This window comes from Triplophysa dalaica, chromosome 18 (assembly GCF_015846415.1).
Source record: "Triplophysa dalaica isolate WHDGS20190420 chromosome 18, ASM1584641v1, whole genome shotgun sequence".
Taxonomy (NCBI): domain Eukaryota; kingdom Metazoa; phylum Chordata; class Actinopteri; order Cypriniformes; family Nemacheilidae; genus Triplophysa; species Triplophysa dalaica.
The window spans coordinates 12,230,850-12,243,242 of NC_079559.1; positions in this window are offsets into that span (position 1 = coordinate 12,230,850).

Here is a 12,393-nt window from a genome sequence, read left to right on the forward strand (position 1 = left end):
ATTTTTATTTTGTTGTCTCTCTCTAGCCTATGTGATGGTCTTTTTAAATTTACATTTACTTGTAGTCATTTAGCAGACGCTATTATCCAAATCCTCTGCAGAGGATTAGGCATTTAGATTTGTGAGTTTCATATGAAGAGTATAAATCTATAGTAAATTTTGCATGTACACTAATGTAACACAACTCAATGCAAAAACATAATCTATTGCACACAACAGTACTCTTGAAAATATGATCAGGGTGTGAAGTTTTTTATTTACTTTATTCACACCACAAACACACACCACAATCACTGTGCAGCATCATGTCGCTGAGCTGCATCGGGCCACATCACCTCATCCACATCGCAGGCTATATTGTCTCTTGACAGGCAACGTGGGAAAAACGCCCTTGAATGGCGAATCCATCCTTGGAAGGCCTCCACTGGGATGTCAACACAGGCCAGCTCCATTGCCCTTAGGAGGTTCTCTCTGTATGGTTGTCGGTCATAAACCTTCCATCTCCACGATGAGAAGAACTCCTCTATAGGGTTTAGGAAAGGGGAGTAGGGTGACAGACAGACGTTTAAAAAGTGGTTACTGTTGTTGGTGAACCACTCTCTGATTTGGTTTGTTCTGTGGAAGCGTACATTGTCCCAAATTATCACATAAATGTGATGTGCGGGCCCAGGATGGTGTTGTTGGCGATCCAGGAGGACATCTTTTAGCTCCTCTAGGAAGGTGAGGAGACGTTGGATGTTGTAAGACCCAAGGACAGCATGCCGGTGGACAAGCCCCTCCAAACCAATGGCCGCACAAAGAGTAATACTAGCATGGCTCTCTAGTACCGACGTTGCCTGGCCCTGGGCTAAGATTAGATGACCAGAGTGACAAGCCACATTTTTTTCCAAAGCGGTAAAGTTAGTTTGATGTTCTATATTCATTAGACTTTCATGCTCTTTGAGCGTGTTATGATTTTATATTCGGTACTGAATCCATATTTTTATGTTTAATATACTGTACTTAAATTCATTTAAGTCTGCCACCTGTGGCGGGCAGAGAAACGAGAGCGGTAAAGAGATGTGAAACAATATGCGAGTAATAAGTGTCCCTGTCGATCGTGGTGTCGTGAGTGTCCCTGTCGATCGTCACTCGCTATCTGAGGTGAACAAAGAAAGAACAGGTTAGGAGTTTGTTCACGTGGAGTGTGAGCTCGTTTTTTCCTTCGTTCTTCTGGCTTATATCTGTAAGGCTTGAGTGGCAGCAGCTGTACGGCTGTGGGAAGATAGGCAGGTGTGATATGTTGGTTTCAATGGCGATGCTGATTGCGCACCGGTGGACTCGCCAGACACAGTTGGAAATAAAGTTATCAAACAAACTGTAAAATTATCAAATATTATTCCATATGATGCCTCAGGCTGGTTTATTCAGATCATCAAAATATATCGTTTGTTCTTCGGAAACTGTGTATTATATGATTGTCAAGCATTATCTCTCCTGGATTTACGAGACCGAGCAGCGGACTTCTCCCTCCTGAGAGCGAACTTCCCCATGGGCATCTCGGCAGCGAGCTACAGACATAAAAGAGCAAATTTTGCACAGTTGTGAGCATGTCGGAAAATGGTCAAAAGCTAGGCTAGCAGGCTCTGAGCCTGTTTCTTCCCTGGATGGCGGGGGTACCAAAGGCTATGTCAACAACCACCCAGTCAGAGCCAAGAAATGTATTTTTAATATTATTAAATATTAATTTTAAAGAGTAAGTAGCATTAGATCATGAAAATAACATTTCATGCAGTGTGTTATGTTGCCGTGTTTGAAAGTAAGCAGTCTCTCAAGTTGTAAGTAGCCTACTAAGGTGAATTATTAAAGTTATTGGCTTGTAAAAAAGTGAGTTGACTCTGAATCAAGCAAACAAGACTGTGGTGAGAAAGGCGGGACGAGAGCCGTGAGGCGGGGCCGATGTAAAACAAAGTAAGCTACCTAATGTTAAGGATCTAACTAACTGACAACAACAAAAACAAGAAAAAGTAAAAAAAAAACTTCAGGGTGCAAGACGCTATAACTAAACTAATCTCACTAACAAAAACAAAACATACATAATTAGCACCACTTCTACTACTGGTGTGTCTTATACATGGTTACATAATCTACGTGCATTAATGTAGATCGTGACATGCTTACCTGACTCACAACCTCTCCTTCCAAGATTGCTGATTTAGAGCCGGGACAACAGCTAAAGCTTCCACGAATATATCCATGGCGTATCAAACACACGAGTACATAAATAAACACCAGCGCGAACAACAAAACAAGAGAGCACTAATCCGACTACAAAACAGTAAAAACCACAAAGACAAAAGCACTGAACAGTCTCTCAGACTGGTCTCCAACGAGAAATCAGACATCAAAGAGCGTGCACTCTCCCCAAACCAGAGTTTGTTTCCCCTCTGCCGCCATCCATTTTTAAACCACTCGTAAGCCGCTCTGTGACTGGCAATTGGTGGAGGGATCTCCACATACACTTCTACATACACACACGCAACTATACATAGCAAACAAAATTATACAGAACAGCGTTCGTAACACACGGCCAGTTGACGCTCATCAAATTTTGCTGCTGTGTATTATTATTATGTATATTACGTGTCAATGTTGTATTCTGATGTAAAACTTGTACAGAAATGTTTACTGGGCAAATGTGTACAAGAAATATTTGATCCATTTTCCTCATCTGAACCAGCACTGGGCCAGCTCCAGACCAGTTCTGTTCCGCATCTGGACCAGATCTGTCCCCCATTTGGACCTAAATACTATAGAAAAAACAGAGATGTTCCAGAGTTGGCCCAGTGCTGGCCCAGATGAGGAAAACGGATCTGTGCCGCTATTGGGCCGTTGTGCTAAAAGACACCAACCCAGGTCCGTTTTACACATCTGGCCAAGAACTTATGAAGGGTCTGGGCCAGATCTGGTCCAGATGATTTTTGCTATCTGGGATTTCTGTCATACTGCCATGTTGATTGGAACTGCACCCAAGTTTTTCACCTAGTGTTGCACCTGTGTATATGGTTGAGTGAAATAAAGCGATTTGAAAAGCGCACACATGCGCAGACAACCCTAAAGCTTAGTAAAATTTCCTCAAAATGACTTAACCCTGGAACATAACCTGCGTAGCAGGTTATCTTCAGAGAGTAAGTTGCTATGGATACTTACATACCCTGAAAGTGATCTCCACTTTTGTAACCGAAAGTTGGGGTTACCTGCTAACTAACCCTTAACCTTACCCGGGTATGTCACATGACCAGCTTTCTGGAATACACCCCTGGAAATGAAGGTGAAATACACACAGCAACATCCATTGAGTCGAGTGCTAAATGGTGCTTCAGCCTCCACTGATATTCTCACTCAGCCGGCTTCCAAATTAGTAAATCGAAATCGTCCACAACAAATATGCCATATTTTGTAAAGCATGCAGACATTTTCCTGAGGTGTGGGGAGTATATATTCCATAATGATAACCAATATACTCGCTAAAAAACGACCTCCCCCCCACTTAATCTCACTTTAATATTATCACAGGCAAGTCACATATAAAATAATGAAACATCTCAAAATAGAGGTTGTGCCTTTAAAAGCATTTGACTGTAGCTTTTATAAATATTTCATCTTACTGTATATATTTGAAAATTAAATAATGCAACGATCAAATATGACTAAATTACAATATATTGAAATGAATACATTAAGAATTTCTACATTCATGTATTGAGAAATATGATCATATAATTTCAATATATGGAAAATAAATAGAATTGTACAGTATTTTGAACTGTCTACAGTTACAGTTAAGCTACAGTCAAATGCTTTAAAGGCATCACCTCTACATTAAGATGTGTCAATATCTTATATGTGACGTCCGTCTGATAATATTAAAGTGAGATTAAGGGGGGAGTACATTTTTTACGGGTATATTGGTTATAGTTATCAAAATTATACCCCCCAGTAAACCCAACCTATTAAAGATACAGTCAAATGCTTTTAAAGGCATAACCTCAATATGAAGATTTGTTTGTATAGTATATGTGATGTGCATGTGATCATATACCTACTTACTTGGATACTTGGATGGCCGCTAGTTGGGCACACGCTTCCTTCCACTGCGTGTCGTAGCTGATGGTTGCGTCTTTCTGGGTATCTAGCCCTTTAGGTCGACGACCTGAACTGGAATTTGCCGTGGTCGCGTTGCCGTGTCCACGTTGCCGCCCCCTTGCCACATCGAGGCTTCCAGTAGGGTTTTAAGGGGGTGTGATCATATGAATCTTGAAAAAGGGGGAGTACATTTTTGGCAAATGTTAATTTAAAATTGTAGAAATTGTAGTCTCACATTAAGGTCATTCTATTAAAACTAAAGCCCATTGCTTATGAGGCCACCAACAAAAGATCTATTAGAAGCAAAATGCTTTGGACCAGTGTTTTAGATATTCCAGAATGGTCTGTAAATAGCCTAATGCAAAAGAACATTGTTATCAAATAGGCAGAACATTTAAAACAGTTTGTTTTGTCTTTTTATAGTAATGTTAATGGTCATAGAAAATTTTAAACTGATTGAAAAAATGCAAAAAAAGAAGTTGGAAGTAAAAAAAGAAGCACAACTTTGACAAACACTCTTCTATAAGAAAACAATATAAACTTGAATAATTTTGTATTTCTCTATACTTTGATGCTATTGTAATACATCTCCATAAAAGGGAAGGAAGGAGTCGGGAACCAGAAGACATTTTAAACATTTAATAAATTAATATAACAGCCGGCGGCCCCTCACGGACGACCGCCGGCGAACAAAACATAAATATAAATACAAACATAACACAAGTTCAAGCCCGGTCCTCTCTCTTCAACGGTCCGGTCACTCGTTCCTTTTATATGCTCCCATCTCCTACGTGATTCGAGCCCGGTGTGCGCACAGCTGGCGCTAATTCACAATTACTCACCGGACTTGAACCACGGTCTCGCCCCGCCTACTCTACTACAAATATAATAATTGTATTTTAAATGCCATTCATATAAGTGTCAAAGAAAAGTGAAGGATCAGCCTACAAGTTACTTGAAAGACAGTGTGAATTAGTACCATTTCAACGGCAAACGTCATCCACGTTGTAGATCTGAAGATATCGTGACATTACTTTTTTTAGAGCTTTATTGTCGTTATTAAAATCAACTACGCTTTACAACCGTTACCATGTTTTATAACCATGACATTGTATAAAACATTAGGGATTCAAATTATTCTACAAAAAACAGATCACTACTCCTTTACTATGATAAATCCATGTTAAATTGTCCGAGGAGTCTTGACTGTCGAGCGAGCTAAATCGATCTACCATGATGTTGTGTGTTTATTTATTTAACCCATCTTTAATCCTAAGTATTGCTTAACATCTGTTGGTTCGACACAATGTCGAGAGACCGTCTGAAAGGGAACCATACCTTGTTGTGTTTTGTTTCTCTATATAGCACTTGACGACTGGCAGCGAGGACCCTCACCAGGCTTGATACATTCTGCCACGACACGCTCTGAGCACGATTCACTTCGGAGGACCCTGCACGAGTTGATTTACCCGCAACATATATTCTGTTAGTATTTTTTTGGTTATCATCACTGGGCTAACTTTCAATTAAACCCCCTTCGGGCTGTTTTTCACCTGAAGCGTTTGTTTGTTTAAATGTTCGCCGGTTTCCGCCTGCTTCCTTTCCTACTCTATGCTCAGTGGTAAAAGCATTGCATTTACAACGCAAGGTTGAGGGTTCGATCCCAGGGGATTGCATATACCTAAGTATAAATGTATAGGATAATGGAATGTAAGTCGCTTTGGATAAAAGCGTCTGCCAAATGCATAAATGGAAATGTAATAGAAATGCTCTACTGCGTTGCCCAGAGGCTGGGGGAGGAGAAACGCCCACTTTGGTAAATTTTTAATGTAATTATAAAGCTCCTTCACATACATAGATTTATTATATAAGCGCCAAAGATGTAGGCCTAGAGGTGAACTGATATTGTATTATGATATGAACTACCTATCAGGCAACGTTACTTAAAGATTTACAGAGCTGATAATCGATATTTACACACATTGTTTTTACTTATCAATGTACTAGTTTTTCATTTTCAAGTTCTATTCTGCGCTTTGGGAAGTTTCTTTGCTCGATCCATTTGGTCATTTGACCGTCAAAGAATGATTGGTTGACATAATGAAATTATATATTTATTGAAGTCGTTTAAAATGCTAGACAAAGTAAAACTAGAACATTTTAGATAATGACTTTTTCGTTATATGTTTTTATTATTTATCACGTTTCTTATTTTTTAATAATATTTTACCACCTTGTGTGGCGCCCCTCTGCTGCATAACCCATTTTGGCAAGTAGTCCCTGCTGCAGACTGTAGCGCGGTGACGTCATGAATTTCGACGTCATGCATGTATAATTGCGCAACGTGACGTAATGCATGCCTTTTTGTTTACTTCTGTATACGCGAACATGTTCAAACAACACGGGGATAGATTCGATTTCAATGTCACTTAGTGATTGAGCATATTTATTTAAAACAGTGCTGTCTTTGTCAAAGTCACAGAGGATGTCATTAAAAAAATTAGTTTGTGATATGGGTTCACATTTGAAATGGCATGGTTTCTTTTTAACATGTTTAAAAAAGAGCCCTTAAACAAATTAAGGCTTGTCAATATCAGAGCTTTTATTTTTTTTAAATATTTTATGGTTAGCACGTTCGCCTCACACCTCCAGGGTTGGGGGATCGATTCCCGCTTCCGACTTGTGTGTGTGGAGTTTGCATGTTCTCCCCGTGCCTCGGGGGTTTCCTCCGGGTACTCCGGTTTCCTCCCCTGGTCCAAAGACATGCATGGTAGGTTGATTGGCATCTCTGGAAAAATTGTCCGTAGGGTGTGAGTGCGTGAGTGAATGAGTGAGTGTGTGTGCCCTGCGATGGGTTGGCACTCCATCCAGGGTGTATCCTGCCTTGATGCCCGATGACTCCTGAGATAGGCGCAGGCTCCCCGTGACCCGAGGTAGTTCGGATAAGCGGTAGAAAATGGAATGGAATTTGAATAATTAGTTAAGCTGTGAATTTACAGCCACATTACTGCTGGTTTACATAAACTGCACTTCTTTTCCTAAATTATTTTTATTTTGATCTTCTCTTTTTCTGACATTTTTAATAAATTTTATTGCTGTTATATTCTTTCTTTAAATCTAATTTGTGAACCTATATAAATAGCATTTTAAAGATACGTATTATTTCTCTTTGTCAATCATTTTATGTAAAGCACTTTGAATTGACCTTGTGTATGAAATGTGCTACATAAATAAACTTGCCATGCCATGCCTAAGACGCACTTCCTTTATTAACCAATTTGCTCAAGACAACTATGATTTCAGGAATTCCCGACCTCAAACCCAGAAGTAATCGAATTACAGCACGAAATGACATGAATAAAGTATCTTTGTAAACTTTTTTAATATATTTAAATCAAATTGTTTTGGCTATATTTAATATGCCCCTACGCCGCGTGATTGACAGGAATGCATTGATCTCGGACATAATATCCGTGGTCTGAGTTTACACATTCTTGACATAAAAATATGTGAAAACATCACCTCGTAAGATAAACAGAACACACATGCGCAGTAACGAATGCATGACCACATATCGTTAAGGCGCATGCGCGCAAAAGCATACTTGACGTCAACAAGCATGAAGTCACCGCTTCAGGCTTCAGCGACGGGGTATCTGCATTTTTGCGCAACTGCGTATAGTGACGTATATTAGAGTGAAACGGCTTTTGAAATTTGAAAAAAATGTAGGGCGGGGGCCGGGGCTTTATTGAGCCTTTCCTTTTTCGATTTGTTTGTTGTAAATTGGGCCTGGAGGGGAGGGGTAAGGAACAGTGGCGGCTGCTGATCTTTTAAAGAGGGGAAGCTCATTTTCGCCCTAAATCATAAAAATTGTCCATTTATTTATATGTAAATTCTGCCCTACGTTCCTTTTCAAGAAAATGCTCTGTAACCCTGTCGTACCAACTAGGCATCTTTTCCAGTGACTTGAGCAGTGTCCTCTCAATGGCCAGCAGAGCTAGGCTGCTTAAACGGCCTTGGCCCATTGTGTTACGGGTGTAGGACTTGAGCCGCTTTAAACAGAAGCTCCTTTCTACACCTGCAGATGTAGCTCCAATTGTTGCCACTAATGAGTCAAGTTTGTAAAGCTGAGGCATTGAACTGTCCAACTCCATGTCTTTAAGGAACACCAAGTAATCACACAGCTTTCCCCTGTTACTCTGCAAGTCCTGATCTGAATACAGGACTTGAGGTTCAGACCTCAGTCTCCCTGAATGAAAGTGATGGCCATAACTTTTCAGGACACTTTGGAAGGCCTCCTCTGGAAATGCTTGTCTCATGTCATCAATTTCCCTGGATTGACTAAGAGATCTGCTGCTTTGGCATAAACAGCTTGGAAAGCCCCCTCTGACCTCTTCTCTTTGACAAATGCAAGAAGAGACTTGATTCTTTTCTTACAGTAAAGAGCATCCATCGCTCTCTGCTGGACAATATCAAAGACCAGATCAGTCTCAGAGAAGATTTGTTCATATGTGTACAACATGAACACAAACTAAAAATCCTCCAGTTTCCTCACGAAGCCTTTGGCACAATCCAGTGTATCATCATCCATTGTCGTATCTGCAATGATGTTATCAAATGTCTGCAGGAGGCCATCATAATTGTTTGCCACAGTGCTCACTATCCGTGATGTGAAATTCCATCGAGTAGGAGCGTTTCTGGGCAACCTTGAGCAGCCTGCAGACTCCCAAAAAAATTTTGCACTCAGGCAAGCATTTGGCCCCCTGTGACAGCACCAGATTCAGTCTGTGTGCATAGCAAGGCACAAACATTGCACTGGGGCTATTGCTTTCACTTAGGCCTGCAGACCATTGAGAGCTGAAGCCATGACAGCAGCCCCATCATAGGTCTGTGCCACAAGCTTATCCTTAAAATTGTAGCCCTGCATGTTCTCATTTAAAACATCAAAAATGGACTGAGCATCTCGCCCCCCAGAAACATAAAAAAATCCAATGAAGCGCTTCCGAATTTTACCTGCACTATCCACATAGCGAACAATGACAGAGAGTTGGGCACGGCAGGATATATCAGTGGTTTCATCCACCTGCCATCCAAAAAAGGGAGCATCCTGAATTTCATCTCTGATCTGATCAGAAATGGTGGCTGCAAGAGCAGAGATCAAGTCATTTTGAATAGTGTGTGACATACCAGAAAACACAGTTGAGGACTCGAATTGTGTGGACAGGACAGAGTCATATTTAGCTAATGTTTCTGTGAACTCTCTGTAATTCCCCTTGTTGGATGATTCACTACTCTCATCATGTCCCCTAAATGACAGCTCCTGCCGGCCAAGCAAGGATGTCACATCAATAAATCGGTTTAGGAAGGCCCTGTTTTGTTTAACAGTTTCATTATGTTTAGCCACTTGAATGCGAGCACCTTCATTGATTGCATGCTCAACCCTGATCCTGCCCATGCAACTTAATCTTGCACATGCACTCACATGTTCATTGCTATTTTCATGCCTTATATATGCCCTGTCAAAGTTTGACAGATCTCCAAACCCCAATTTTGACCAAACAACACATCCATGAGATGGTTTCATCAGGAGACATGGCCAGCAGTACATTTTCTTGTTCACAGCACTTCCAGTCAGCCAGCTAACTTTGTCATACCAGGAGAGCTGAAAAGACCTGTTACTTTTCCCTATCTTTTGCACTAAATCAATCTTAGGTGTTGATCTGCCCTGCTGTTTAATTCTAAGTTTCTCCTCGTAAGGAAGACTTTCTAATGGCTTTGCCAAAATCAGGTCGGCAATATTAGCACTGTCTGCCATCGTGTGCAGTTCGCTAGCTGGCTAGTTCAGACTATATGAATTAATGAACAAACGATCTTATATATATATATATACATATATTTAACTCAACGGGAGGAAATGTGGGAATTATGTTAAACTGAAACAATGAATGTTGTGTGAAATTGTGTGAAATATACGATGAAGGTTGCAGCAGTTTGTCTTTCGACTACACATGCAAAATCCGCGATGGGAGTTGGAAATGGAGACACAGAGTGATACGCGTCGTAATCTGAAGACCACGCCCACGCCCACACCAACCGTCTCTTTGCATTGCGAGAAGCTGCCGCCTCCTTGTCATTTATGATTTATAAAAAAAAAAGTCTAAAAGCTGATATGTTACAATGTGTATAGCAAACAAGCTAAAAAAAAAACAAGAAATACGTTTTTATAAGCTGTCGACCCCAAAAAACGAGCGTTTTAGGACATAAAAGTGGATTAAAAAGAGATCACAGACCCTCCAATCATCACGCAGACGCTCGGAGTCCGGGCCAGCCCACTACTCCATTCATCCCAGAGACGCTGAGCGTCCGTGGGCGGGACTTAATCGCAGCATTATCCAATGACTGTCTTGTTTCTAAGCACTGAAAAAAACTGTTTAAAGCAGCCCCATTGAAGTCAATGGACGCTGGGCTTCAACAGAGTAATGCACTGTACGCTACGGGAATGAATGAGAAGGAAATCGAGTCAGCTGACCTACGTAGCTGATTCTGAACGAAATTGTTTTCGTTCGAGATGAACGTGTTTAACGCATTTTTAGTCAATAAAATGTTAACATAATAGTACATATATTGACCATTAATTTTTTGACAATTATAGGGGAAGCTGAGCTTCCCTTGCAGTCTTAAAGAAATTGCGTCTGGTAAGGATGCCTTGCCATTGGATATTTATAATAATCACTGCAACACAGCGTAAAACACTTAGAATTTTCCTGTTTGATTTAGTGGCGACATTAAGCTCCAAGCAATACACAGTAAGCGCAAGTGATTTACAAGTTAAGTTAATGCAAAGACGTGATAGACCTACTTGCGGCGTGAACGAAGCGGCTGAATGATTCGCGCGAGTTGGAAAAATATGAACTTTGGCGAAAATTCTCGCCGCAATAACCAATCAGGAGGTTGCTTTTGATCTTGCTTGGAAGAAGTGAGCGAGGAGGTCGGACATCTGTTAAGTTGTCAAAAACAATCTTTACACAATTTGAGCAATATATATTAACGAGACTGGAGCCGGCTGACATACTGACGTACTGACTGGGCGCGTGCTGCGGACAGCTGCGCCATCATGGTGACAGAGTTGAGTTCCATACCGAGAAAGAGGATCCTCTGCGCTGGGGAGAGTTTGCTCTTTTCTCGGTTGACCTGAAGACCCAATCGATCTAGGTGCCGGAGCACCATGTCCCTCTGTGTACACAACAGATCTCGCGAGTGTGCCAAGATAAGCCAGTCGTCGAGATAGTTGAGTATTCGCACACCTCTCTCCCGGAGAGGAGAGAGGGCGGCCTCCACGATCTTCGTGAAGACTCGTGGAGACAGGGACAGACCGAAGGGGAGGACTCTGTACTGATATGCCCGACCCTCGAAAGCGAACCGTAGGAACGGTCGGTGTCGAGGAAGAATCGAGACATGAAAGTAAGCGTCCTTCAGGTCGATTGCCACGAACCAATCCTGACACCTGATAGATGTCAGGATGCGCCTCTGGGTTAGCATCTTGAAAGGCAGCTTGTGGATGTGCCTGTTCAGGGTACGTAAGTCCAGAATGGGGCGCAACCCTCCGTCTTTCTTTGGAACGATGAAGACCGGGCTGTAGAACCCGCTGAACATCTCGGCTTGTGGGGCGGGCTCGAGCTCGCCTGTTTCGCCAGGAGGGTGGAGACCTCTGCCCGAAGCACGGAGGCGTCTCTGCCTCTGAGAGAGGGGGAGATGATGCCCCGAAACTTGGTAGGGGCCCTGGCAAACTGGATCGAGTAGCCGAGACGGACCGTCCGCATTAGCCACCGAGACAGTGTGGGCAACTTCTGCCAAGCTCCCAGGGACTGTGACAGGGGGACCAAGGGGACGGCCTGTTTCACCATTCCCACGGAGGGTGGTTCGTTAGCGGGTGGAGCCAACCGGGTGTCCCCGGGGATTCCCCGGATGGATGGCTGGCTCCACCTTTTTGCCTGCCTGGCGGGACAACGGCACGCACTGTCGGTTCGAGAGTGGTGACAGCTGTCGTATGTGTGCGGCCTCACACCTCGCCAGGGTGTGAGGTCAGTTCGCCGAGCACAGTCCGGGGGAGTGTGCGAACGGCTGGAATGAACGTGCGGGGGAAACAACTCTCTTTTTGAGCAAGTGGGCGCCAGGCCCTGATAAGGGCCCGGCTTTGGAAACGAGGCAGGATTCGTCCCATACCGACCTGTCAGAGATGGAACTGTGACGGTCGGGCCAGATGTTGTT